This window comes from Anastrepha obliqua, chromosome 3 (genome assembly GCF_027943255.1).
Source record: "Anastrepha obliqua isolate idAnaObli1 chromosome 3, idAnaObli1_1.0, whole genome shotgun sequence".
NCBI lineage: Eukaryota > Metazoa > Arthropoda > Insecta > Diptera > Tephritidae > Anastrepha > Anastrepha obliqua.
In genome coordinates, this window is record NC_072894.1 from 41,657,425 (window position 1) to 41,682,067 (window position 24,643).

A 24,643-nucleotide genomic window follows, 5' to 3' on the forward strand; every position below is an offset into this window, starting at 1 on the left:
CGTTCGCTCAGCTAGAGCATGCTCACCATAAACTTCCACCAAGATACGATGACTTTCGGCTGCTTTTTTCTTCATATTAAAAAATTCCCCGCAAAAACACATTATTTGGCACGAAATTCGACATTTTCAAGTGTGGTAAAAATATTGTTGTTTACGCTTCAAATAAAAAACTTATACTGACGTTTGTGCCTTACGACAGTAGCTCTCCAATGAATGTTTGGAAATGTGGATCGATGGAATAATAATCAAGTTACGCCATCTGTTGTAAAACCGCAAGGAACTTATTCATAGTCCTATTATATATAGCACTTACACCATTTATTGAACTACGCTGTGAAGAAGGCATCGAGGGTACAGTCCTGTTTGTCGCGATTCATGCCAAACAATGGCGGACCTAGCCACAGCAAAATATTACTAAATATATAGCAGGGTAGTCAGCTCGGTTCTTTTGTATGCCGCACCTATCTGGGCTGATGCAATGAACTTAAATAGCTTCGCAAAAAAACTGGCAGCCGTCTATCGGCTAAGCGCTTTGCGAACTATTTGCAGCTTCCGTACAATCTCGGACGATGCTTCCTTCGTTATATCAGGACCAGTCCCCGTAGACATTTTGGTGAAAGAAATGCAAAGAGTGTATATAAGGATATCTGAACACGACGTTAGGGCAAGTCGTAAAACTATTGCGGAAGAAAAAAGGCATCGTTCGATTGGCAACTGGCAAGACCGGTGGAAAAGATCACGGAAAGGTAGATGGACGCTTGAGCTTATACCCATTCTTACGACGTGGTTAGAAAGGAACCATGGCAAAACATACTTCCACCTAACCCAATTTCTTTCAGGACATGGAGCATTTCGAAAATACCTCCATAGATTCGGCCATGGCAGTTCCCCAAATTACCCAATCCGCACGGATAGGAAAGAAGACGCTGATCACGTCTTGTTCCAATGCCCACGCTATGCTCCTGAAATTTGTGGTATATTAAACGGAGAAAATATAGATTGTATGCTAAAATCGAGTGATAATTAGAAGCGAATCTGCGCGAATGCAAGATATATCCACAATGATCTAAGACGCGCGGGGGTTCGCAGACGAAATAACTAGCAGCCTATGAGCTAACCAGCCCCGTAAGGTAATTCTCCTCCTTCCGGGGGGGAGAGTGGTAGATAGTGGAGAGGTGACCGTTATTAGAAAGAAAAACTTTTTTTTATCATTTGGGGTTACATGCTCGGAGATTCAAACCTGAGTACTTCCGTATGGTAATAAACCACCAATCCAGTCGGCTACGGCGGTCGGCCGTCAGTGCCTATAGAAAGCATTGAACTACAGTAGGGAGAGGCCAAAAGTTATGCATTACAATACTTTTCGTGTAAAAATTGTGAAAAAACTGTGAAGCAAGTTATAAACAGCTTAAAATCCTTTGAGTCATAGTTTTGTAATTTAAAAATTTTGTGAAGACGAAATAATGTAGAATTAATATACTGGGTAGTAAAATTCTGCAAATCGGTTTATATTACATTTTAAAGCGGAGTATAGAGTAAAGTGTATGATATGTTTTCTATGAAAAATTAGTAAGTATTTATTAAAATCTTAAAAAGGAATGAAAAAAATTGAAAATTCAGCTATAACTAAATATACTGATGTTTAAATATATACATACAGCTTGCCAAGAATCGCACAAGATGGCGGGCAGACGTAAACCAATCACGCCTCTGTGTCCCACAAAGGATTGGGAAGGAGAATACACATCTCGAGTAAACGTAAGTACATCAATGTTTTGCATAAAACAAAAAATGCAAAAACACTTCTCAAATTGTTCATCCCAATTCCACAGTTATTAATTAGAATTTTTAGAAAACTTTTTTTATTATAATTTTGTTCCGATGCTATTGCGCATTTTCTCCATATAAGAAAACTATCGTGCATTGGTTCTCGGAATCTCGCATCAAAAAGAGAAGAGCGCCTTGCTTTAGATGGAGACAAGTAGATCAACAAGAGCCCACTCAGCGGGCTTTTTAAAAAGATTTAAAAACTTACTATTAGCCTTAGTCACAAGCGATTACGTAAACCATGTACTTATAACAAAAAACAAATACTTTAACCCTCTCTGAAATTAACACTAGTTTTTTTTTTAATATTACCTAAGCCAGTACATCGAATTTCGCACAGCACAATTTTGAAATACATCATTGCGGCATAAAGAATTTTAACAACCAAAATTTTAAATGTTGAATATTGTACCAAAAAATATTGTGCCCAAACCTAATTGAGCAAAATTAACTTTAGAGGAAGGATTTAATGAAGGGTTGCTATTTATGTTTGTGGCCATAGGCCCTTCTAGGGTTGTTTATGGGAAATTTGGCATATTTTATCATCAACGCACTCAGAACTCATTGCTGTTAGCAACTTATAAGGTTGTTTCAGTGGCTTTAAAAATTCATCTTGCCCCTTAAAACGTTAAGATTTTCTTGAGATTATTCTTCACTATTTTCGATGCGGATTAACAAGGCAAGAATGCATTGATGAACTAAACCATTACACGGTGAGCAACAACAAATCATCCTTTAACACCATACAAACTGGTGCAAACAGTTTTCGCTCACCGCCGAATTCAGGGAAGATCGTTCAAAATCAGTTATTGAGCCAGAAAATATCGATGCTGTGTGCCAAATATTTGAGCGAAATCACTGTGAGATTGATGCTTCCCTGAACATTAGCATAGTGTGACGAACATCAATCAATATTCGCGTTGGATCGCGCACATTTTACAAAAAGGTCATGGGAACGTGACTGTGCAAAGTACTTCGAAAATTTGTTCAAAGGAATGCAAAAGGGAATTCAGAGTGTTTTCAGTCACCAATGATCACCTTGCATGGTTCTTTGTAAGGTGAGAAATGTTAGTAGTAACCCTCTCTGAAATCGCCCCTGGGCCAAGCACGGTTCCAGCTATGGGGTATACGTGGAATCCAATGGGACAAAACTGCACCTTGCTCTTGGGCGGTATGCATCTGTGTTTTAAGTGGAGGTGTATGCTGTTCAAGAAGCAATGAACTTTGTTATGGAAAACAGATGGAGAGACAGATCTGTATGCGTCTTCAGTGACAGCCAAGCTGCGTTCATGACCTTAGGCATCCCTTCAACCACTTCATGGGGCGTGGAGTCCTGTAAGTCCAGGCTAAACTATGTCTGTACACATAATAGCCTGGGTATCGGGGGTAACGAGACCTCTCACTTCTTAGCTGGGATGAGCTCTGAGGCCAACTTCTTTGGCCCGAAGATCGTGCTGCCACTGTCTTTTGCAGCCATCAAAACCACGGCTAGCAAACGGGCTACTCTAACCCACAAGCGAGGTTTGCAGGCTGAGAAAGGCTGCAGATGTACAATACTGATGTTACCTGACATGTTCGACCGACTGTCGTAGTTCCTCCTGTCACTAAGCACAGGGGCACTGTAGGCATCTGTTTGGACTGTTGACGGACCATTTTTTATGGGGAAAGCACCACTTTCTGTGCGTCTGCCCGGACTTCGCTTGTATCAGCTTTGGGGTCTTTGGTACTGATCTGTTAAGAAGCGACCACCTTGGCTTCTTTGTTCCACAAGATCTACTCAGATTTCTGCGAAGGTCGAGTAGATTTAAAGAAAATTAAAAAGGTATCCGAGTCCCAATGGACTTAATTGTGTCTGAGTGCTGTAGTTGCTAGCCTGTCACGCCAAAAAAGGAAAAAACTCTCCTATATAAAGGGTTTTCCAATATCAGGAGTTATTAGTGAATGGATTGCGCTATCGAAAGATGCTTAACGATTTTTTATGGCCGGAATTGGGTGGTATTGATCTGGACAACGGTTATTTTCAACAAGACGGCGCTACGTGCCACACAAGCAACGAAACCATTGATCTTTTACCGGAAAAGTAGTTTGCGGACCGTGTTATCTCTTGAAGAGGTGATCACAATTGGCCACCGAGGTCTTGTGATTTAACACCTTGTAACTTTTTTCTTTGGGGCCACGTGAAAGAGAAGATCTACGCCAACAGCCTAGGGCCGATTTAAGACCTCAAGGATGGAATTAGTGAGGCTATCGAGGACATAGGGCAGCCACTGTGCAATTCGGTTATGGAAAATTTCATGAAAAGGATATTATTCTGTAAGCGTGCTCTTGGTGGTCATTTGACTGATGTTAATATTTTCCACTATTAACGGCATGCCTTCCTCTTTATAATGGAATAAACATTCGATCATTTATATATTAAAAAATAGCATTTCTCTTTGAATATTAAAATAACACCTCTTATTGAGAAACCCTTTACTATACATTCAGTAGTGAACACGTATTTTATAAAATATTCTTGTAATGTTTGGCTAAATATCATATTTTATCTTTTATATGAATTTCTTGAGTAATATTCGTGTAAGCTTTTCTGCTTTTTCATAAAATATCCTTCTATTTTCAGTCAACTATTACACACGTATGCACACACATACATGTTCCAGCACACAACATCCTATTCTATTCAATCATTTTCTATTTCACACTTTACGTGCACTTTTATAAACTTAATAGGCCAATCGCCCATGCACTTGAACCATCAGTCAATACATAAATATGCACAAATGCATATACAAAAGCTATCCTCTCCAGTCTATGTCAATTTAGAAGGATTATGAAATAGTGAAGTAAAGAAAAACCAAATACAGCCACCACTTTTAGCAACGACCTTAACATTTTGCATCGTCGCTGTCAATGCAAAGTTCTTAATTGACATTTTGAATTCGCTGAGCCGTACGTATGTAGATAGCATAAGCAAAGAAATAAATAAATGTGCGAGCGTGTATGTCAGCAAGTAACAACAACAATTTATAATGTGTGGCAGACAACGTGAAATATGCAGTATTAAAATAGACATATTTATACAGTAGAGCTTGCACACATATGCAAAAATGAGTGTGGATGCATAAATTGCCAGTATCGGTTGCAATAAAAGAGTATTAACCTTGCAACACCACAAGCGTAAACTTGCCAACAATGCACTTTCAAGTGGCTATTAAATGGGTATGAAAGCCCGTCATGAAGTGAAAATCCTTCAGCGATTGATTGACAAGCACTTGGAGATATTCAAAGGGAATTGTGGGATATGTTATGTATGTATGTATTCAAACATGGTACGCAAATATATAACTCACAACAAAGTTTTGGTATCGATTTCAATAAATTGCTGTAAAAATGTTTGTATTTTCTTTTTTGTGTATATAAGTGAAATCATAACTGATTGCATTGGTAATACTTGTAAATGGCTCTATAATTCGTACTATTAGGTTTTAACTCTGTTTTCTTCGTCTGTGAGTATTTATTTCTTTTAATTCTGCAGTCATTGAAATGAAAAATGAACGTATTTTGTTGCAAAAATGAAGTAAAACGATGTAGAAACAAATATTTTTAAAATTATAAGAGAATCCAGATGAATAATAGATTTGCTGTTGCTGCATTCATTCATTCATTAAGTCCTAATCATTTAGTGTGAATATATAGGCGTGTAACTTTGCCTCGCTATTTTTCGTTAGATGGCTGCAGAGGTTGGCGTTTGCCGGTAAATATTATAAAGAAAGAATCAGATTGGAGATACTTTTTCCAATAGGGTTTTTGTTAGATCACGTTTGACTTCTGTCAAACTAAATATATATATAGTTTTTTCAGTATTCATTGGCATTTTATCATGGACAGTCTTACGCCTGAACAATGTTTTCAAAGCATACAATTTTCGCTCCGTGAAAAGTGTGCACTCAGCCCAACTTATGGTGTTCAGCGATGAGTCCTATTTTTCGCTTAACGGCTACCCTAATAAGCAAAATTGCCATATTCGGACTAAAGAGCAACCCGAGTACATTCAAAAACACCCATTACATCCATTAGAAACCATCATCAGCGGAATCATCATGGAGGAATCATCGTCCCATATTTCTTCAAAGACGAGACTAGCGTAAATGTAACAGTGAATGCTAACGGACCATGCTAAATGACTTTTTGGAACCGGAAATTGAAGCCCGTGATATCCACAACATTTGGTTTTAACAAGACGGTACTGCTGGCCATACAGCCTTTGAAACAGCGGATTTACTGCGTCGTCGTTACAATTTATCTCTGGCCTCATACCAGTGGATTGGCCGCCAAGATCGTAAGACCTTTCAGCTTTTATTTATGGGGGTTTGTAAAATCTAAATGTTTTATGGATAAACCAGCTTCTATTGAGGCGTTGAAAGTCAACATTATTAAAGTTATTCTCGAGATACCGCCCGAAGTCTTCCAGCGAATTGCAACTCATTCCAAATAGGTGTTTATGGATGGACGAATAACATACATATTTGGTAGGGATTATCTGGGATGGCGCAAATTTTCATTCTTTCATTTTTGACACCACATAACACTTATTATTATTATTATCAGAAAATTTAGCACTGCCACCTGAAAAACTCAGCAACTTACCCGAAGGACCCGGGATCTGTCATGGTTTGGGCAGTTATTAGTGCCAAATGCAAAACGCCTTTATGTTTCATATCCCCAAAAATGATTAGCATCAAGTATATAGAACTTCTAGATGAAGTAACTTTGTTTGATGCTAATTTCGAAGAGGAGTGAGTTTTCCAGCATAACAATGCAGCTGTTCATGCTTCGAAAGCAATAAAAGAGTTTTTGGCTGCGAAAAAGATGCAAAAGATGCCCTGACCTTAACTTAATCGCAAATGTATGGCCAATACTTTCTCAATCGGTTTTCAAAACTCGATGATAGTTTGATAGCGCTAAAAGTCTTAGAAGTGCGATTAATGTCAAATGGTCAAAAATTTATTAAAATATTATAAAAAATGCTGAATAAAATTGATTCCTCGACGACTTCAATCGATACCTCGATGACTTCAAATTACTGAGCCCCAAATTATGGATAAACTAACTCCAAGAATTATATCTGTTTACTTAAAATAGAATAATATTTTTCTTATATAGACTTTACTTTTCTTAATAATCAATTTAAGTTTCGTGAAATGTGTGCATATTTCTGGATATTTTTGAAACATTTATTATAAGTTTAAATATTAAAAACATACATTTGGTCTTGTAATTTTTTAGTGTGACGTATAACACTTAGTCTAGGGTAGAAGGGTATTGAAAACTGGTGAAATCGATCAATAGGTAATGACCACCTTCCGCAAAACGGCAAATTTTCAAAAAAATATAAACCTGATATCACTTTTATAAATTATGCAAAAATAAGTAAGGTGCAATATGGACCAGCACACACTTTTGGGTAAATGCGTGTATTTCGATAACGAATCGTGCTCATGTAATGTTATAAGCTATCATTTTAGCATTATTATGAGCTGTTTGATTCCAAATATTAATGGCCAAATGAAATAAAATTTTATTAAAATATGCGTGAATGGGCGCCGTAACCGAATAGATGGTGCGTGACTACCATTCGGAAGTGCACAGGCTCGAATCTCCTGACATGAAACACTAAGTGATAATAGAAATGTTTTCTAATAACGGTCGCCTATCGGCTGGCAATGGCCAACCTCCGAGTGTATGACATTTCTGCCATAAAAAAGTTTCTTCTTAAAGATGGTTCGACGTCGGCTTAAAAATGTAGGTCTCCCCCTTTGAGGAACAACAGCAAAACGCACGCCAAAAATAGAAGGACGAGCTCGGCCGAAAATCCAAAAAATGCGCAAGCATTGGAGCATACATACAAGTATATATGTATACGTATATATGAAGCCCTTCCGGACTCAATTTAGCACTTGCTTTCTAGTAACGCGGGCATCAAATCTAAAGCATTTTGAAACTCGTCACGTCATATTACAGCTTTTGCAAATTGGAAATTATGAGTCAAAAGCAAAGCACATTTTAAGTCAAAGCATTAATGAAATTGTACGAAGTGGTTTGAAAGTTACGTATGTTGGTGATTTTCCTTTCGTTAAAGGATTTTGTTATTTTTATTAAAGCTATTACTTAAGTTCAACACTTTTTAGGATACAAATTAAAATAATACTTTAGAATTAAACACACATACATACACATACATATATATGCAGCAAGAAGAAACTCTGTTGCTGTGTCTGACATTGAATCAAACAAGTTTTCATGTGGGAAAACATGGCATAAAGAAAAAGGAAAACATTAATTTCTATATGGGTGTGTATGCAGGTAGACACGATTGTTTGTAAGCACTGGTTGTGGGAGAGCAAACAACCCAGATAAAATTGTATGAACACACTTTTTCTTGGTAGCGAGAAGGCAGTTAGTCATTTACTTTATTTATATACTTACATACATGCTTACTTAAGTACAAACGAACGCAAATAAGCAAAGCTTTATTTATATGTACATACATATTTACGATGCGTAAGTACATTTCAATGTCTATAGAAAGTCAAGTAAATAATTTTACTTTATATTAACGATTTTGTTTTCAAGCTCGTATCTCGGGGCTCGTTAATTACTTAGGATATTAAGAACATCAAACTTCAATAAAACATCATATATACCCAACTCTATACGAGTATATAGTATGTATGTACACAATGGTCTAGGTGGCCACCATAGCCGAATGGGTTGGTGCGTGACTACCATTCGGAATTCACAGAGAGAACGTAGGGGTGGCCGCCGTAGCCGAATAAGTTCGTGCGTCACTACCATTCGGAATTCACATAGAAGAGGATGTAGGTTCGAATCTCGGTGAAAGATCAAAATGAAGAAAAAATTGTTTTCTAATAGCGGTCGCCCCTCGGCAGGCAATGGCAAACCTCCGAGTGTATTTCTGCCATGAAAAAGCTCCTCATAAAAATATCTGCCGTTCGGAGTCGGTTTAAAATTGTAGGTCCCTCCATTTACGTACGCCACAAATAGGAGGAGGAGCTCGGCCAAACACCCAAAAAAGAGTGTACATGCCAATTATATATATATTTATACATTCATATATATATATATATAATGGTCTATCTTTCTCTTTTATTTAAGATCTAGAATGTAGAATATTAATAAATTAAAATGCACGCATTTGCATTTTGCTACTCGCGAAACCAACCACTTTCCTGACTGACTCAATCATCTCCGGCCCTGAAAGATGTTATGAAGACATTGAAAAGATCGAAACCGAAATTATAAGTAGAGGATGTATCACAATTATAACTCTAGGCGCCCGACTTTTAATTTTAAACTTCTGCTGCAGTCCATTCTTGGAAAGGAGCGTATTGATATTCCGTGCAATTTCCAATTAGGCAACCTAGTGAAAGGCAAACTGCCCCAATTAAAAAAAACTTTAAATATCTTAAAATTAAACTTGAAAAGCCATAAAATATTTTCCATATAGCAAGTCAACTCAATTCTGAATTCCTCAATGATGGTGATCTGGAAAAAATGTTTCAGGCAAATGCCCCAAAAACAATGTGATCATGACATATAGTTCAATTTAGGACCGATAATTTTCGTTTAGTTTTTTGTCATTAGTTTGCGAGCACAGGTTTTTGTAATTGGCAACACTGTCAAGCGAATCTCTATATAAACACGAAGTTATATGAAGTAAATCAGAAAAGTTTTTATTTCACTGATAAAGTTGATATTGATTGAGGTTTCGTGCAAAAATGTTTAATCATTCTCATTAGGCATAAACTACTACGGTAAATTGATAACATATGAACTGATTAGCTCTTGGAAAACGAAGGTTAATGCTGAAAAGCCAACATTATTAAAGTTTTTCACGAGCTACCGACCGAGATCCTCAACCGAGTCATTCAAAACTATTGTTTAAGGATGGATAATTAAAAAGGAATTATCTTTAATTTTGTTTCATGCCCAATAGATTTGAGTTCCCGTTGTTTAATTTCAATTTAAAATCAGACAGCTCTAAATTGATAATCCTTTGCTGGATGCAGGTTCTGCACGAATCATGAAGTGAATCGCTGATGCAATGATGTATGCAATTTTCATAAAGAGCAATGGTCAGGTATTGGACGCTGCAGAACTGCAAAGTATTTTATGACAAGCCCGAACAGAAAACTGTCGCACTTTCTTCTAAAGCTTGGAAGAAAAGGCGTTTGGTGGATGATCGGTATAATTACAGGACACAACCCATGGGGTCAGCATATTACCACCATTGGAATCATTGAGGACCCTATATGCCTGCCGCGCTTGGAGGAGGCATTTTTTCTGTGACTGTCCGGCATTTGCTAGAGCAAGGCTGCGAATTTTGTGTTCCGATGCCATGAGAATGATTAAAATTCGTTCTCTCAAACTGTAAAATATTTTCAGATTTACCAAGACATTAGGAAAGATCTCACAGGTCTAACTACCTCTATTTCTCTTTCTGTTCTATCTTTTTCCTTCTGTTACTTCTCGCCTTTCCTCCTTAAATATCCACCCTTTCACTTTCCAGAGCTTGAAATATACTGGATTTTTTAGCCTGAGTGTTTTAGGAGTTCTCAAATCTCTCGGTGCTTTGTGGTTCGACTTTTCAAATTTCAATGACACCCACATAAACTTCATAGAAAATTGAGAAAAATGCATCGAATTTGTATCTGAATTTTGCACTTTTTACTTTGAATTTTAACAAAACTTTCGAGTACGTAGTTCGCACATCGTCTCCCTCCTCGAAGCCCTCTATATGGGTATACATATATTGCAATAAATTCCATTTACTCCATTATATTCTATTTTCGTCGAACTCTTTATTTTCTCTTCCAAAGCTCATTAATCAACAAAAGCAAAATACATGCAAATACATATAACGCAGAAGTATTCAATGTAGCATTTTCCGCACTTCACACATAATTTCCAGACACATTAAAATGGAAATTTTACGCAGACAGCGCCAGCAAAAATATCATAAGCCCCTACACCTCCGTGGCAGTAATTTTTTTTTTTTCATAGCCGCGCAAAGAGCATCCAATTACAAAACAATCTTTTAACAGCATCCAAACAAAGCGACGGACTGAGTAAAGCAAAGTGTGAAAATCAAGGGGAAAATGCAATAGAAAACAAATAGGGAAGTGTTAAACACGGTCCGGAGGAAAATTTAATTTAGGCTGAAATCAAACAAGCTCATAGATAATAGTGGAATTATAGTTTGTAGCAACGAACGGACGGACTGAAATTTAGTATTAACATAATAGTCTTACGCTAATATATATAAATCGAGATATCACTATGTTTTTCTTTTTTTATTTGAAAATTGGCGTTGCGTGGGAGGTACGCCTGGTTACTGACCAAATTCACCCTTCTTCAATAACAAACTACCTTGGATAAGGATTACTACATGCACCAAGTTTCAATAAAACATATACATTTTTGCTCTAGTTATTGCGCGCACTGACAAACGAATGAACATACATGATTAAATCAACTCCCCTCATTATTCTCAGCCTTTCGGTATATAGGTTAATGTCCATATTTATCTCAATTCCTTTATGCTGTTACAAATAATCGTCATGTGAACAAATTTAGTATACCCTTGTGCACAAAAGCGCGCGGGTATAAAAAACACACAGTTTGTGCCAACATTGGAATTCGCGCTTTTTTACGTTTACAAAATGCCAAATAAACGGCAGACCTTTTTGCGCGCCTGTCAGCGCTTATTGTGTATGCGTATATGGAGCGGCAACCATAATCTTTGTCTCTCCTACAGAGACTGCTCAAATTAAGCACCCTTGCTGCACCCACACATTAAGTGGATTTATGTAGATTGAAGTGATGCCGCAGCGAAATAAGCAGGAAAGGCCCATTAAATATTTTCCAATTGCTTTCGATCTTTCATGACTTTTAAATGGATTTCTTGTTAGATATATTTGCTTAACAAGAAAGTACATACATATTTTCAATTTGTAACAATTTAAATGGTTTCTTAAAATAGACGGAATTCTAATATTTTATTGTATTTTCAAAATATATTGCATACCTAAGATATTTTGTTTAGGCTTTTCATTTCCACTCTTCTAAGATGTGGGCCTTTTTTCTATTTTACTAGCTGAAAACTCTTTTTGCTTGAAATGCCGTGACCAAAAAAAAAAAATAAAAGAAATATTGAACAAGCTTTCAGCGCCAAAGCAAACTGGGTATTCAATTAAAACTTTTGATAATTTCAGGTTCAGTGCCAAGATGTTGGATATACGTACACAATACAAACTATGTATGTACATAAAAAATTGTGCATGGATGCGATTTTTTGAGTCCACACTGTTTGTAAATTTTCGGTATATGCAACTTTGCGAAAACTTAAGACTACAGCAAAAACCACTACCTATAAAGAAAGTTCGCAGCTTAAATTACTGTTTGTTATTGCACCCGCCATTTACCCCCATCAAATCGGGAAGAGCGGGTCTTAGATTACTTTCCAATTATCAAAATATCGATTTCGTTTTGTGCATATTCTTTCTTCACTTACTTCGCGACTTAATTTTTCTCAATTGGTGTATTTTGGTGCCGAGGAATCAGATATAAAGAGTGATGTGAAAATACATTGATGGAAAACCATCAAATTCCGAAAAATTATGAATACTTTAGAAAAAAATTCAACGAGAAAAGCTATAGCAGAATGATGATGAAAAATAAAAAATAACTGAAAAATAACAATAAGAAATATTAGTAATGCAGCTGAGAGAAATGGCTGTTGAAGTATCCTATCTGTACCCTGTCAACATCATTTCAACTTAGATACTTCCATCAACTTTGGAAAATTAAATGTGACTGACGAGGATGTCACTGTTGGCATAAATCAGCTAAAGTCATCCACTAATACTGGAGCTGATGGCCTATCGGTCGCCTTTAAGGCACATTTTCAACATGTCGCTTTCTGATGAGTTTTTTAACTATTTGAGTGCATAATCCAGGATAAAATATAGGTATAGAGTAGGTCATGTAAAACTTGCTTCTTGAATCGGCTATAAAAAAACACTAATCAATATTTTTTTAAACTTTTTTTATTTTGAAAATTGAACATTGTCATTTACGAATGAAAAATAATATCGTTCAAATGACTGCCACGACTGGCTTTACAGTAGGCCATTCGATCAACCCAATTTGTAAGTACATTTTCGATTGTTTGGGCTCCAATTTCATGAATGGCAACTTCGATTTCGTGTTTTAAAGCATCAATCGTCTCTGAATGGTTCGCATAGCATTTGTCCTTAACGACTCCCCCCAAAAAATAGTCCAACAGGCGTAAACCACAGCTCCGAGGCGGCCAATTGATATCGCAATTTCGGCTGATTATTCGGTTTTCAAAAACGGTAGCCAAAAGTTCGAGTGTAACTTTGGCAGTGTAACAAGTTGCACCGTCCTGTTGAAACCAAATGTCGTCCATGTCATCCTTTTCAATTTTTGGAAACAAAAACTCGTTGAGCATGTCACGGTAACGCTCGCCATTTACTGTAACCGCGGAAGAAGAAGAAGACTCACCACTTTGGAAATTGGTTTTCAATATTTCCCAATTTTGTTCAAGCGTATAGCGTTCTATTTCGTAAATGTCAAACCTTTAAGTAAATTATGAATACATTTGACATGTCATTTGTGTTACCATTCTCAAAAAAATAGGTGGTTCAAAAAGCAAACGCTATATGGCCCACCCTGTATAAACAGTTAACGGCCGCCGTAGCCGAATGCGTTGGTGCATGAGTACAATTCCGGAATGCGTAGATTCGAAGCTCCGTGCATGAAACACCAAAATAATATAAAAAGTTTTTTCTAACAGCGATTTCCCCTCGGCAGGGAATGGGAAATTTTCGAGTGTATTCCTGCCAGAGAAAACTTCATATAACAAACCATTGACCGTTCGGAGTCGGCTTAAAACATTAGGTTCTTTCACTTGTGAAACAGTAACAAGACGCACACAACAAATATACAAAGGGTACGCACCAATCATTCATTTTCGACATTTTTTGTGACATCCCCTTTAATTTTCACCACCCAAACAAATTCGAGCATTGGTTATGTAGAAGAGAATGAGTAACACCGTTCAAAAAAATTATCAAAAATCTGCGCAAATTTTCAATTACTTTAAAGTAGCCAATTTCATACCAAATTGAATTTTCTACAAAACTGTGTACACTGAGTTATCCTAAAAGTTTTTTTGTTATGTTATGAACTATATTTTTATGACAAAAAAAAAATTTATAAAAATCTTTACTGAATCGAAACGCCGCAATATATCGCCCAGGTATTATTGTATGTACCTTATGATCAAAAAGTACCAGGAAGGTGATGTTGACTGTTTTCTTCGCCAAGGCGTAGTGCGCCATAAGTATCTTCCATCGGCCGGAATTGAAGGCAAACAATTCCTGTTTTATCATTTTTTATAAATAATGGAGGCACATACATATAGTATTTCTATTATTTTTGTACAATAGAAAAGCTAGATTTATGCTAAAAATTAAGGTAAAGTAATGTTCCATATTTTGTGGTAGCTGAAGGTAGCCAGTAAAATGTTTCGTTCACAAAACTGCACTCAGTGAGTGACTTAACTCATTTCTGAAAGTGATACAACAAATAAATGGAGATCATACATTTCAATACGATACTTAACTGCAGTTAATTATCAGTGGAAATAGTCTGTTAGGCGGTGAAACTCACTTTTGATGAGCTCAATGGCTATATGAATACAAAAAATGTCTTATTTTTAGCAACATTAATCCACAGGTGACTTACTAACTGCCTATTCACCCCGGCAAATACACAGTTAAGTGGGGTTGGATGCTGCCACTGGCACTAACTTTTTATACCCGCACAGCTGTGCACTATGATATTATAATTTTTTTTAAACAGCTGTTGCATATAACAGCATAAAGGTGTCGAGATAGAGGTAGACATATACTTACACATGTGTGCAAAATAATAGTAGTGACGCTTCACCAAGTAAACATTTTTTGTTTAATTTTTTTTTTTATGTGCTTAAAAAGTTTATTGCCTTCTATAACAAACAACATATAAAGCAAGGATCCAAACTTTATACACAATACCACAAAATTTAACAGATTTCCAAAAAATTTGCAACTATTTATTCCAGATTTTTAGAAACATCCATTAATTATTAGTATAAGAAGTGATGCAAGCTTCAAGTGGCTCACAATATTCTCGTTGATTTTTAGCAATTTCTTTTTGCTCAGGTGTTGAGAATTTCCTTCCATATATGGGACCTCCGAACATGTGTCTTTTTTTTATATATGGACGGAAATTATCAAAACCGTATGCAAGAAAAAAGTTTCAAAAGCCAATGCCATTTTTGAGCGGCCTCAAACTTTTACTTTATTATACTAAAATTAAATGCAGCTCTTTAAACATTCTGATAAACTGCCCTTTACTGATAAGCCAGCTATGATTTACGACATAGCCGCCAAGCAGACTCAGCGTGTTATTAGCAGCATAAGACTATTTGTAGTCACGCTTCAAAAAGTGTCACAAAGTTGTGCCAATAGGATTATATTCATCCATATACCGTCTGGCAAATATTTGTGTAAGCGCTAAATGCCATAAAATTTGTCTGCTATAAAGCTAAAATTTTGACAATTTCTTTTTCATATCACTTTGCATTCAGAAAAAAATTCCTTTACTTTCAGACATGCTTTGAATAACAATTTTCAATTAATCATTTGCTGCAATTCAGCCTTATATTGGCAGTACTGCGTCTACTATCGCACTTTTAAAATTTTACATAGACACGAACATATTCATTATTCATTTTTCTTATAATCTTCATTCGTTGCTCAATAAAAATCACCTTCACTTTTTATGGCATCTTCGATTAACTTTACATTCTGCTATCCATGAAATTGCGGTCTGGCGTTGGCTGAGAGCTGCCAAACCAATATTCACCAGCTCGAGCTAAAATAACGGTGCACTTTTGTTGTGGGTGATAAAGGTGTCAATGATATTGACAGCTAGCGCATAACAAAAATATATGCACGCGTTCATTGAAATTTCACGTATTTGGGTATTTAATGGCACTTTTCACTTTTGGAGCGTGAGCCTATTTTTTGAAATTTTCTTTAAAATTTTTCGTTTTTTTTTTTAGTTTTTTTCTTATTCTCTTCATAAGCTTTCAACCATCACTAACACACTCTGACTCACTACATACATACATATGTACGTATAGATTTTTTTGCTTCCTTTACACTTTTCTTTCGTCTAGTTATTTACTTTCTAGAGATTTTATCGTTTGGCTTGTACGTGCCTTGGTTAACAACAAATGCAAATTGGCGGTTGCAAGCAAATGGCACAAGCAGAATTTGCGGCAAATACAAAGATTCAAAAACGAGCGCTTCCTTAGTACTCACACTACTTTCCACCACTCAGACAGACACGGTGCGTTATTCACCTGTGCTGTCAGTCACACTGTCACATTCACAGTCACTGTCACTGCCACTATCACTATGACTCGTCGGTCGTTCTGTTTCCGCAATGCAATTGGCATTTGACACGCAGTGCGTGGCTTATACAAATACACTACAAGTATACACGTGAATCATTTTGTTGCTATCTCCGTTGTCACTGCCACACTGTGTGGGAAGGCAACACACTCGTTCAATTCGATTCAATTCAATACGAGTTGCGAAAACCAGATATTATAGATTCGACTGAGCGGCTTTACTTAACTTGCTGGCATTCAAAGACGCTGTCGCACTGATACTGATTTCAATGCGTTCATTTTCCGACTTTCCACCAAGCTGCTTGGTTGTGTTTGTGTGTATGCTTTTTCTGTCTGTGGGCCTTGTACTTGGTGCCGTGACAAGCAGCAACGATGAATGTAGCTTTGGCGTCGTCGATTACAGCACCAGCAACTCCATAAAAACACGGAAGCAACTACGACAACGAAGAGACAGTGCTCGTTGTGAGAGGACATAATCCCTGCTGTTGCAGCGAGACCTACACCAACAGCTCGCTCAGCTACCATGCGATTGGGGTCGGCGCACTGCCGAGCATAGCCGAGTGGAGTTGAACCGACTATTAGAGCGTCGCTTCCTGTGCTCATCTATAATTAGTTTTCGTGTACGTCTGATTGTTTGTGTTGCCTTTGTTTATACTGCACCAGCAATGAGAGAGCATTTTGCGAGCGGTTGGTTGATTTATATTCACAATAATTTCGATGTTCCTCCTCTCAGCTGTGTGCTTCCGAATCCGAATTAATTAGTTGTAAGAAATCTTAAAAACCACATATCTCAAAATCAATAAATGAGTTTTAGTACTTCAGCGATTACGCCTAGAAGTTAGGGTAATTGCTCGCATTCTGATTTTCTGCCTAACGAAACGAAATGAAGAAGAAGTCTGAAAAGTTGAAAAATCAGTACTGGCCGACCAATGAATTGGATAAAGGCAGATAATATAACAACTACAGATTACCAAAAATTATTTGGAGAGGTTACGGAGACAAAGCACATCTCGACTCGACTTTTATCAACATAAGGAAATAAATATTAGGTGACTAATGCTCAGTTCATGCTGTTGCATTTAATACTGTACTGAATCCATAAAACTTAAACATTTCTTTGGCCGCCTACTCCGACTATTCACATTGGTGATGGAAAAAGAATGTATGAGTTTATAAAAGAATGTGTAACTGATAAACTGAACTTTCTCTTCACTTTTTTATCTCCACTTTAGAGTACTGTAACACACAATTGGTTTCAGAAAGAACAAAACTCCTCAAGAACTTTTTATGGAGTGTAATGTCACCATTAAATCATCATACAGTGTGATTCGATGCGATGCATACGAGTACATCGTGAAATATGGCTCACTGAAGACATTTAACAAAAAGGCTCATTAATTTTTCGTTCAACTAACATTAATTAACAAAATATTACATTTCTGCACGAGGATACTTTGAATTTCCATGATTATACTTCTAACAATTAAATTATAAATTTCTATATTTTGTTTTAAAATTAGTATTTTTCTGCAGAGATATATTTTTGCGAGAGAGTGACACGTGCATCTTTATAGTTATGAACCACAAAATTAAAAAAAGTCACTATTAAAAAATATATAAGTATTTTGAATTCGCTTCATACTAATTTTTTTTTTTTTTCTCACTTTTTGCTTAGAGAGAGCTTTCGCTCTTGCAATATGTAATAAGAGAGTACATGCTCACTATACACACACCATTCCAACTGCATTCTCTCTCTAATATGTGAAAGAAAGAAACATTTTGTAGCGAATTTAATTTTATTTTAAAAAATGTGTCCCACATTTGCGAAGCTTACCTTACTCTTTCCTAGTTTGGTTCTAGGCAAATTCATAGAAGTTACCTTCGGTGGAGCAGCGACTTACTCACACATCAAATACATGGATTTTTGCAACTTGCTGTTAAAATTTCAATGAAAATGTAAATAAAACAACACAATAATAAGGAAGCAAAGAGCTTTGACATTCTAACCACTGAATTTCAAGAAGAAGAAAAAAAGTCACTGATATACCAAATTCCCCTCGTGTGGAGTCAGCTTAGTTGCCCTTTCATTGGGAATAAGTTCGTAGGGTTTTTAAACAAAAAACAATAATTATATCAATAAGTTAATCAATTAATTTTTCGCCTCTTCCCTGGTCTGGTGTAAAAGAAGTTGTTGGGCCAGTTTGTGAGGACCACTTTGTTATCGAAGATAACGTCCTTTATATGGCTTAACAGGGAGCGGAAAAAATGGTAATCGGTCGGTGCAAGGTCCGGAGAATACGGCAGATGTTGAAGGGCCACCCATTTGAGCTCCTGTTAACTATGGCATTCTTTTCGATCATTACCTAGTGCACCAAGCCCTGTCGGTCCCACCAAACACATATCATGATCTTCTTTGGACGAAGATCCGGTTAGACACTCGGCTTTGGCGTATCTCCAGGAGCCACCCACTCCTTTCTGTGCATATTGATGTGCAGGCACCATTTCTCATCTCTCGTAACGATTCAGTACAAAAAGCGCTGTTTACGACCGCGTGTTGCTCGATGGCGTGCGAGGTACTGAGAAGCAATTTCAAGACGACTTTCTTGGGTTTTTTTGTCTTTTTCGTTGAGCTCGTGAGGAAACCAGGCTTTCAATTTTTCTGTAAATCCAATTGAATAAAGGGAATTCAGAATCTTTTAATGATCGTAGTTAATTTTTCGCCAATTCACGACTGATTTGGCGACCGTTCTCCTTCAAAAGGCCTTCCGGTGCGGAACGTGTTATCATCGTCAAAATCGCCATTTTTGAACTTTGCAAACCATTTTCGGGCTGTGGGCTTGCCTGTGACACCTTCTCCATACTCGTTGCAAATTTCCTGGGCTGCTTCGGCAGCTTTTTGACCACGATGAAAAGCTAAGAAGACTAGATGTCAAAAATATTGATTTCTACCTCCCGGGTATTCCATTTCTAAGCCTCAAAACTAATAAAAAATTAAATAACTCAAAAATACAATTAACATATTGTAGTTTTCTAGAGCCGAAAGAGTTCTATCGCATGAATACTTACCCTTTGCCAAACAGCAAACAAATCATTGTAAAATAAAAGAGGATACAAAAACGCTATGAACTTATTCCACAACTCAATATTTTTCTTTTGTTGGGTTGTTAAATCTGTCCTTCAGAGAATTATTATTTAGCACTGCCACCTGTAAGATTAATAGTTCTTTGTGTGCACCTTTCATGGCTGTCGAGTACTTTTCTGAGCCCAGCTTCCTCAATAAATTATTTGTCCAATTTTATTAAGTTTTACTTCCTCTTCTGATAAAATATCGTATGTTTGCCCTACTCAGCATCAGTGATGGCAACGAGCACATATTTGGCGGTTTCATATTCCCCCTTACAGAACCTGCAAGTTCCATATTATACGAGGGGTGCCTTTTATATGTCGGGATTAGAGAACAAAAACTAATTTTAATCATCGAAAATCACTTTATTGTTTTTCAAAATATTCTCCATGAAGATCTATACACTTTTGCATGCGTTTGAACCAATTGTAGAAGCACGTTTGCCCCTCTGAATGAGGTACCTCCAAAACATGCATTCTGAATGCCGCAACCGCTTCTTCAGGTGTCGAAAAACGTTGACCTCTCAGTTTGTTTTTTACGTACGGGAATAAAAAGAAGTCATTCGGTGTCAAGTCAGGACTATACGGCGGATGACCCATTAATTCGATGTTTTGGGTGCTCAAAAATGCAGTTGTTTGAGCCGATGTGTGAGAGATCGCATTGTTCTGGTGAAGAGTGATCCGTCTTTGGCGATTGGTTTTCCTAATTTCTTGGAAGACAACTGGCAAACAAATGGTTGTGTACCACTCAGAATTTACTGTTCTGCGTTGTTCTAGTTGTACGGTTGCGACATGCCCAGTTTTTCCGAAAAAACAGGCGACCATTTGCTTGGAAGTGCTTCGTGCGCGAACAACTTTTGTTGGATTTGGCTCATTTTGAAACACCCATACAGTCGACTGATGTTTACTTTCGGGCTCATATGCGTAAATCCATGATTCATCACCTGTCACGATGTCATAGACGTGTTTCGAAGCCCCGCGATCGTATTTTTGGAGCATTTCCTTCGACCAATCGACACGAGCCTGTTTTTGAGCGGTTGACAAATTGTGTGGGATCCAACGCGAACAAATTTTTTTGACAGTCAAATGTTTATGCAATATTGAATGTATGGTGGTCCTACTAATGCCTAAGATTGTCTCAATCTCACGATAGGTCACATGACGATTCTTGCAATATCAGTTCGCGCACAGCATCAATGGTTTTCGGAACAACAACTGATTTTGGACGACCTTCACGAAATTCGTCTTGAAGTGAACTACGACCACGATTGAATTCACCATACCATCGATAAACACTGGTCCTTGATGGAGCTTCATCGCTAAAAAATGAATTAAGTTCATCCATGCAATGTTGCTGAGTTAATCCACGTCGAAAGTTGTAAAAAATAATCGCACGAAAATGTTCACGATTTAATTCCATTTTTGGACCGAGATGAATCTTTTAAGTTACTGTAAACAACACAAATAGCGCTGGTATTTCAAAACGTTCTGAGTACGTAAAAGCCAAAAATGTCAAACTTTGCGATACAGCTGTCAGTTGCCAGATTGTAACATCAGGGTTGCCAAATCTCGACATATAAAAGGCACCCCTCGTATGTGGATATAGAATTTACTTATTTCATTTTGTATGTGGATATAGAATTTACTTATATATTCTCAGATAATTCAGATGATGATTCAATTTACTGTGATGACTCAAAAATTATTCTTACTTAATTCTATACTTTAAAGCGGGTTAAATTAAAGATATCTAACATTTATATTGATTCCGAAAAATCCTGCAAAGAGCACCCGTGTGAACAACTTTGTATTTCCTTTACTTCTCTAATAGATAAGACAAAATGAGGCGTAAAAAGTTCGCTGGATTTACTTTAATTAGGGCTAGAGTCCTTCGTAATCTACCGAAAAATTGCCGTGTCTATTTGGCTAATTTATTTGACAAGTTCCTATATAAGTATATTGAAAATTCGTCGAAGTTACCACGATATCTAAGTCTGATAAATCACTCAACGATATGTCTTCTTATAGGCCAATATCTTTGTTACCAGTAATGTCGAAGCTTTTTGAAAAAACGCTTTCAAAACATCAACAGTGGGTCACATCATAAATGGCTGGTTCCCAATTCGGTTTCATTTATTCATTAAACGCTCGATGAAATACACAAAGTAGTAAGCTCCGTTTAAAGCGGTATGGATAAGAAAAAAAGTTCTAGTCCATTCTTCGTATCTAAGAAATATAAACAGAGGCATTCCACTGGGAAGCATTTTTTGTCTTCTTCTATACCTTCTGTATATGCACGATCTACTATCGGCAAATGAGTAAGTAACTGCAACATTTGCGGATCACGCTAACAACCATACTTTCGATGACACTATCGAAAACGAATCGCAGAAGCTACAAGAAGCTGTTAACCTTATTGCGATTCTGGCTATTACGGACAAACTGGATCTGCTAGAGATGTGGGAACAAGTAGTCGGCGTTCACCTTAACAAATCTCGCACAATTTCTTCAAGACTCACTGATTTGCCTTATTCTATCATTTCTGACACAAAGTGGCAATAAATTCACATTTGCCATTACTCTTGTCCTACCCTGTATAATGACAATGAACAAAACAATTAAATATTTCGTACGAAATTCTGCTGAAATAACAAAATAATAAATGAAATATGGATGTAGCAGAAAACCTTTTTATGCCTCCATTCCAATGTATCGAATTGTTGTGCAAAGACCTTTTGCAAAGACTATAAACGAAGCAAAAGGTCAATCGCTCAGATATGATGGCGTTCGGTGAGTAGGAAATTTTGTTTGTATATATAAGTTTCAGGCGAAATAACGTGTAAGCCGATTCATCCCTCCTCACCTTAACAATTTAAAAGTGAATTTTGTGCATAAATTAATTGCTTTAATTTTTGATTAATTTTAAAATATTCTTTGCTTTGATGAACTCATTAATATTTTTGTAAATGACCAAGAACCTTTAAGATTATTGGCGTCCTTCCACCTATCTCTTTTTTGTCGTCATTCGTTCTCCGGCAAGCACGACTAAAGGTATCGAACGACAGCTGGGCGTGAAGACGACTGTTGAAAGTTGTAGCTATGCATAAGCGTTTTAATTTCGGTCAGCCGTTATTATGAGAACATTTTGCTTTAGAATATCTCACGGGAGAAGCAGTAACATCTGGATTATTGTGAAAATGTATATAATTCTTTTTAATTTGTGCAAATTTGCAGGTGGCGGCCAGATGCCAAGCCAAAGCCAGTGAACTCAACCACAAATATGGGTTCTACAGAAAAGCCTAGTAAATAAAATTCACATGCACAGAAACAAAAAATAGGCGATAAAATGGCTAACGCATACCACAAATTAAATAAAAAGCTCAGCCAAACACTTATCAAGAGATGACACGCACGCATAAAAAACATAATATAATACACAAATGGTCATTAAAATAAGAACACTGTCTTTATCTATCGGTTTCCTTGTGCCGCTTGGAAAACGTTAAAGCTATTATTGAAACTTTGCTTTTTTTAAAAATGGCATCTGGTTCGTTGCAGTCTGCTGCAGTCCGCTTACTCGCAAACACGCTTACCCTTATTAGCAGCTTAAAAGGTACTGCCCTCTGTTGGCTGCACAAATTCGGTTATTGTCATAAAGCATGACCACCATTCAGAGTACGTAGGCGTTACGGGAAAGTTCCGAACGACACTAACCTGAGTTAGCACTAGCGTCGTAACCCTTGAGTGGGACTACAGCAAAAAGCAGAATGAAATATATCGCGAAGCTACAAGAAAAACCGGTTCTTTTCTATTGACACAGACTGCAACTGTACCATAAATATAATTTTTCGTTCCCACTAAAATATATACTCTCCCGATAACTCTTGCATTTTAAGTGAAAACTATTGAATATAAAGTAAGTAGCAAATTAGATAATTCATTTAATAAATAATAATTAATATGAATAACTTCCGAGGAGAACTCGTGCGTTGTCGGTCTGGTTCTCAATCTGTAAAAACCGAAAAACAAATTTACAAATTCATCACCTAGTCATTTGAATGGTCCAAGAATTATGTTGTAAGTGCTTTAAGGCCAAATAGCCCAAAGAATGACGTGGTGCCAAAAAAAATAATAATTTACACTACTGGTAATTTAATTGTGACAAATATATTTGGAAAATGTGCCTTTGCGAAATGTCAGACAAGAGTTCTCACCGCGGTTCAAAAAACACACATCAAGCACGGACGACAACATAATGGATTTGGGGATGCTTCTCTTGGTATAGAGTACGGCCTGCACACCTCAGTACAGTAAAATGGGCAAATTTATTTATTTGCGTTTGAAAACTATGTGCTTAAATGTAGACGTGAAGCAACGTGAAGCACTCATTTTGCTCATTTCTTTAGACTATATAATAAAGAGTGATTGCATTCACTTTTTAGAACCTCTGTCGAAATAGCTGAGGCCCGTGCTTTGGAGTCTCAAGCGTTCAAATATTGCCCAATATTTCGAATGTTCTCTTGGCTCTCCTTGGATTCTTATACTCTACTACCTTCAATTTACCATGTATCAATTCACACGCAGTTGATACACGAAGTTTTAAAAAGCTCAGTAATATCTTACTTGAGATTATTTCCATATCAAATTGAAAAGCAGCCATAAAAATTTAAAGTCAAATACATAGAAACAAATACATACACACATATGTATACCTAATGCCAGTAGCTAGAAATAGATGGAAAAAATAACATAAAATTTGAGTATCGAATAGCAAAGTTAGAGTCGGCCGAAGAGAGGTAGCACAGCATATTCATCTTCTAAAATTTTCCAAAAAATAATAATAAAAACGCCATTTGCATAGAAAATGTGGCAAAAATAAAATATTGACGGATTTAAATAAAAATTTGTAGTTCACAGAATTTGAGGGAGTTGAATCGAAAATGTGTGTTCTTGTAGCAGTTAGATGCATTTTTTTCTTATTATTTGATTGAAAACTAGCTTAGTAAAAAAGTGTTATTCAACAATAATTGTCACTAAAACCATCAGACATAACCATAAACCTTAATTACATTGCATACGAGTACCAGTTAAACCTTCACTCGGCACACCATCAGATAAAATGTA